The 6922-nt window shown below is 33.0% G+C and overlaps 1 protein-coding gene across 3 annotated transcripts in view; it reads right to left on the reverse strand.

Annotated features, from left to right (window-relative positions):
- LOC106868423 (uncharacterized) overlaps positions 1-6922 on the reverse strand; it is a 269861-nt gene that overhangs the window by 143252 nt on the left and 119687 nt on the right. The window lies entirely within an intron of this gene.

Genomic DNA, 6922 nt, shown 5'->3' on the forward strand with positions numbered 1-6922 from the left:
TTATATTTTTGATTTCGCGCATGCTCATTGTTTCTCTTTGATTTTGTCAACTACACAATATAGGGTCAGTTGTCTGTGAGAAAAACAGAACAGTCACGAAATTCACGCCGCCAGAAATTTGGAAACGATATGCTGTGCTTCTTGGTATTGGCGTCGGAAGCTCCAATACGAACATTTCAGAGTGTTTGGGTGTCAATCTGAGGACATGCACCGAGAGTGATAAAAATCAAACATCCAGTCAACATCATGGTGTTTGGAGTGATCACTAGTGATGATGACATTATACCGCCATTCATTTTCCCACACGGTCTCAGATTTAACACGGAGGCCTACATCAAGTGCCTGGTGGCTGTAGTGCTTCCCTGGGTCAAGTGGAGGGCTGGAAGACCCTATGTCTGGCAACAGAATTCTGCACCATGCCACACAAGAAGGAGAACCCAGTAATGGATGTCAGACAATTTCTGCGACTACATCAACCCTAACATCTGGCCACCTAACTCTCCAGACTGCAATCCCTTTGATTATTATGTGTGGGGTGTGGTTGAACGAGAGACCAACAAAAGTCCTTGTAACACCAATGATGAACTGAAAGTAAGATTTATAGCAGCATTCACCAACTTAAAAACGAGACCATCCAGAAGGGTTGCAGGAGATTCCGAAGTCAACTGGAGACACTGGTTGAAGCCAATAGAGATTTTATTGAATAAATTTACTGTTTAGTATTTCAAGATATTTTTATGTAATTTTAGTAAATGTATCTGTTAAAATGAGATGCTAGTTTTCTTTTCATTTTCGCGTAGTTTGGACGACAATTTATTCACCGCACCCTGCATTTGCCCATTTGAACATGGATGTTCTATTAGAAACAAACTACAATTCCGGTGCTTGTGCCGAGAGTAGAAAAGAATATTTATTAATTTGGATAATGTTCACATCTTGTATTTTAAAATCTAAAACTACACGCGTAAACGCCCAACGTCACACACACATGCAAACATGCACTCACAATGACACACACACACACATATACACACACAAACACATATACACACACCCGCACACACGCGCGCGCATACACACACACACGCGCACATGACATACATATATACACAAATATATAAAGTCTGCTATTATTTTTAAATAACAAGATGTTAGTGGCGAATAGCTATTTAATATAATATTATTAGACAGTAACCGTTAGACAATTTTAGTACTATTTCTGAACAATCTATTATGGATTAATCAGCGTTTTGTTTCCAAGCAGGGTAAGAGTTAATACAATATATTTAAACGAATATATTTCCTAGATTAAAATAAACTTTGTCTTAAATAAACAATTCTGTACTTTGTGTTATTTAATTCCCCACCGTAATTATATATTTCGAACGCTAATTTTTAAAGTCTGAATTGCTTAATATGTCGTTATTGAGAAGAGGTCATAGAAATATCTTCGAAAGTTCAAACAATTAATTATATATGTTTCGGTATATTGAATAAAAATAAATACATAAAAGAATAAAAACCCTTCTTCTGAATATATTTCTGGTGTGAATCCTATCGCTGATAGCTGAAAATCACTGATATTATGTAGTTCTAAATAGACCGTTCACAAAGGAACACATACGTTTCCATACACTTAGAGGCATACAGACGTGCACACAAGGATATACTACGCATATCTGTGCATGCGTGTGTGTATTGCTTTAAATATACATAGAGAAACATATATCTGAATACCGTTGGTTAAATCGTACGGATAAAATTTCAATACATTTTTACTAAATATGCACTAAAGTGGAAATTTAAATAGAAATTTAAAAAAAAAAACATGAAATACAGAAATATACTACCTCATTAAATAAGTTTACTACTTATAGGCATAAGGACAAAAATCTGTGGGCTATAGGACTCGCCGATGGCATCAACCTACAACGAATCATAAAATAGTAAATTTGTGCTGAAAATAAAGTCAACCATATCAGAAAGTACCTGTCTTTGGGTTTTATTCATTCCTAAGCAAAGATGATTCTTTTTTATTTATATATTTATCCAGTAAAGCTGGTCATAAAAAATAATAAAAAAAAACACTTCTGTGCTCTACGCTAATACATTTTTAATGATCTGAAAAGGAATCCGTTACTCTTCCACACTTTCATTGATATTCTTTACCTCAAGTTACTTCCCCGATACTACTGATATTGTCCTATAATGTAATTATCAAAGCAAAACTGCTTGCAATATATCATAAATTGAAATGATATATTCAACGTCATTTGTATTGAATAAAATAAACAAGTGCTTTTGTTTTATTCCAAATAAATTTACTTTTTATATACTAAGTATCATAAGAGTATTTATCAATGTAATATAAACTATGGAAGCGAATTAGTATGCATACTCCATTTCACACTAAATCCACCTTATCTCATTTTTGTTACTTTTAATCCAACAAGCTGTCATGCTTTCCAATCATTTTTCAACCAATTCATTATCAATGTAATCTCATGTAGAGTGTATTTACAGTGTTATTGCACCATAAATAAATGATTTTGAATCTAAATGCACGGCATTATTATGCAACATGTAATACAATGTACTGAAATTCAATATACTATTCCGGTCAAGTGAAATCCCACTACCAAATGTAAGCACACGGTCGTATGAAAATATGAAACTGTTTGCATCAATCTTGTATTCACGTGTTAAATGCATTGAAATTTTGCCTGTTGCAATTATTACACCTTATTTTATCTCGTATACAAAGTTATACAATGCATGTTTATTAACTGCTGAATTTTGTTTTGTTTCTAGCAGAGCAATTGCTGTCAAAGTAATTGCTAGCTTACGCAGAGTCAAAAAAGCAATGAAGATTTTAAATTTGTTTTCTCCTATTGCATTTCGAGATACATAAACGACAGATACGCCCAGAATCAATATAGTATGAATTTTATCGAGTCAAAATGAAACCTTAGTTTCGATTAAAGTCAAGTACAATGCTGCCTGAATATATTTAAACATTGTAAACACCTTCATTATAGTACTATTAATGCCATTTAGATATATATTATAATATAAATCCCCCTCTCAGCCTTTTCCATGATATCGTTTCTATTTTCACAGTAATTTTTCACTTCCTTTATGAAAACAATATTCGAAAGCAATTATATATTTCCATCTCCCCCAAATTGTCAATCCCTTCAAATTTGTTTTTAAAAGCTGGAGTCATTGCCTGGCAGTTAAATTCTATGTTATATAATTTTAAACTCGTATTGTTTAAATTCAACTATCAATCTCAAAATGATTGTATCATTTACACTTTCAGGATTACTTTTTCAAAGTCGTCCGTACAAACATTTCTTTGTCATGTGTTGTGTACCTCAATACCAGTACATTTTTGGGGAGTTGATTTTGAACCAAATACTTTTCCAATCAATTCTAATGAAAATACAAGAGTAGGTGGAATGCAGATGGCTTGAAGTTGAGTGAGTACATGTGTGTTGTAACGACCATTAAAGGAAGATGAAAGTGACAAATATTTAATTAGAACTTTCTTAATAAAGTGTCATATTAAGAACATGACAGCGTGTTCAAGGGATAATGATGGAAAATAATTTGGAATATTATTTTCAATGACATACTGAAGGCAAAAAATTAGAAAATAAAGAAGATATGCTGAATTATATATAAATATTGCATTTCACACGTACAGAAATGAACAGCATGAATTAGATACACATAGCATGCATACAAACAGACATGCAAACATAGCAAGCACAAACACACTAACTGTATGTATATGCAAATATTCCCGGAATATAACATTGTATCCGTTTCCGTTTCTGACCTCAGACGAATTTATCAAAAATGATCTTGAAACTAATATTTGCCTGTTATTGTTTATAGCTTTATAAATGACTCCAGATACGATTCAAAGGAAGAATTGTTTCAATTATTTATATTATATTTTGTCTTCCTCCAGTTACTGTTTATAATTTTACCGCATGTATTACTTACTTTCCTTCTCCGATTTCTTAAGCAGGAACTTGTCTATCCAATTCACATTAGGTTTTCATTTCTTGTGATATTCTTCCGAACCGCTTTTTCAATTCAAATAGTATTAATTTCTCTGTTACTGAGAACTATTTATCACCTGATTTTACACGGTTAACGCCTTACCATCTCTATGAATTGTCACTGATTCATTCGCATAATACATCTTTTCTTCTCACTATATATAAACAGATTCCTCAGTTTTTCATTAAATGAGAATTAGCCTCCGAAAGGTCTCTCCATTTGGCAAAGACCTATTCCATTATATTTCGGTATATTGTACAAATTTATCTCTCTCGTTCTATCTGTGCCATTCTTTCTAAGAGTCGATCATTCCTGCTAGTTATGTTATTGTATAAGGGTATAATGTTACTTCTTTTAAATTTTATCTCTATTGTAGACCTCTATCTTCGTCCATTCAGTCTAGTCTTTTCTTCGTGCAATCTTTGTCTCTTACTTTCTTCATTCCGACCAAATATCTTCTTATCAACTCGCCTGACTGCACGCCTCCCACGTTCACGCTGCGGAGTATTGCCTATACATGCAAATATTCACACACATAGATATCAATCCAGTTCTGTCAGTATTCTAATCCACATCTTTTTATAGTTCGCTCTTTCTCACTCTTCATCATCTTTCTCAATATACAATGCTTTCTCCTACTTCGCAATAGCTTGACACCTAAAGGGAAAACTAGCAAATAGAAAAAGACAAGCGATTTCGTACCATGCAATATCGGTACGTCATATACTCTAATTGTTTTCGAAAGTTTAATGTCCCAATGAAATTTTATACTGATAAGCATTTGTTTCTGGAACACATAGAAAGCTAGCAGAAAAGGAAATTTCGCATTTAGTGTTAGTACAATCTGTGGAATTAGCATATATTTTACAATGATGACTAACGAAGGAGAATGCATTGATGTGCAAATATATTTGCTATCTGACTTTTCTTAACCAGAAGCTGAATTATTCTCAATAGGAGTTTAAATGAAGCTGTGGACATGTGCCGGTGGTTGACATATTTACTTTATAACAATCTCCCATTAAATACATTGCAACAGTGATAGCTATGAGATGATGTTACTTTCAAGAATCATCGAGTGAATGGATACAGCTGCAATTGAATTGAGAAAAGTACCATGATGTGACTACGGCAAATCTCTTTATGACTATTACCACGTTGCCTTATGGCACACAGCTCGATACAAATGGCATTGTAGTCACATATGTTGTAAATTTAGTTACAATGTTATAACTGGAAATTATTATTTCAATGTCTAAGTGATTAATTACGGTCACCAGAAATTGCTTCTGTTTGTATCCAGTATAAATTTTTCATTCAGTTACTTTGATATAGCTTAAATATAATGCACGCAAAAAAGTTTTTTTTCGCGGTAGTATATAGAAAGATGCAAGTCTGTCTGTCTGTCTGTCTGTCTGTCTGTCTGTCTGTCTACCTACCTACCTACCTACCTATCTATCTATCTATCTATCTATCTATCTATCTATCTATCTATCTATCTATGTATCTACCTATCTATCTATCTATCTATCTATCTATCTATCATCTATCTATCTATCTAATACACACACACATATATATATGTATGTGTGTGAGTGTGTGTTTCTTTCTCTTGACACACGCACATACATATGTATATATGCATATATTGCTTTGAAGCATATGTGCGTTTGCATTGTATATGCAGCTATCTTGTGCATTTAATTTAATATAATATTCTATTTCTACTAAAATTTTATAGCTTTTTTAAAATTTTTGGTTATCCTATGACTCTTCAAAAGGAATATTTGATTGAATATTCGATAACAAAGTTGTAGTTTATAGATATATAAAATGTGAACTTATGAAATTTAAGAGAGGTTTGTAACTACTTGCACAAACTCCTATGCTCTTATGCCGTTTGTAACTTTGATGCAGCATTTTACCTTTGTACTAGTTTTTACTTTGTAGCTATCAATGACTCCGTGACTGGAGAAGAGATTTTTCTTGTTTCCTTACGGCATAACGCTACGTTTACACGTGTCGTTGTTTTTTGTTTTTTTTAGCTTTTCACCTTCTATTTCCTCAATGATGAAGTTTCTAAGGAGGATGGGGCTTGCTTCCGTTACTTCACCAATTTTGGTAGGTGATGCCTATGCTTTCACATCGAATACTTTTACAATATGCATGTTTGCGTTGAATTAGAAGTTTAATCTAGAATTGATGTTTGTTTTATATATCCACTTTTGTTTGTTTCTTGTAAATTTTTCTTTGAGAAACGGGTGGTACTTTGGTAGAATCTATGTTGTTCGTTCTTATAGCTAGAGCATATTTCAGGAGAGTTTCTTGTGCAGGAATATCGTGTTTTGAAATCAGCAGATTGAAATTACTAAATATTTCTGTGAGGCGTTACGTCCCGTTTTTATCCACAGTTCTGTCTACAACTATTAAAATCTGCACATCACCTTCAATCAATCTATACATATTCGAATGTACAAGACGCCAGCATGAATGGATTACAATGAAACATACAACCGAAGGACATCAGGAACGCAGAGGAAAAATTTATAAGAAACAAAAGTCGATATACGAAAGCAAAATCCAGTGAAAATACATCTCTGAATTACACTTCGGAATAAACACCAGCTTGCATATTTTAAAAGTATTCGATGTGACAACATAGCCAACATCTTTCAAAATTGGTGAAACAAATAATAATGTCCAATCCTCCATAGAAAATTCCTCATTAGAGAAATAATATGTAAAAGGCTAGACGAGAAAATGATACGTGCGAACTTAGCATTATGTGGCCTGTAAACAGAAATAACCTTGGTACAATCATGAAGATATATATATATATATATATATA

This window comes from Octopus bimaculoides, chromosome 10, assembly GCF_001194135.2.
Source record: "Octopus bimaculoides isolate UCB-OBI-ISO-001 chromosome 10, ASM119413v2, whole genome shotgun sequence".
Taxonomy (NCBI): Eukaryota; Metazoa; Mollusca; class Cephalopoda; order Octopoda; family Octopodidae; genus Octopus; species Octopus bimaculoides.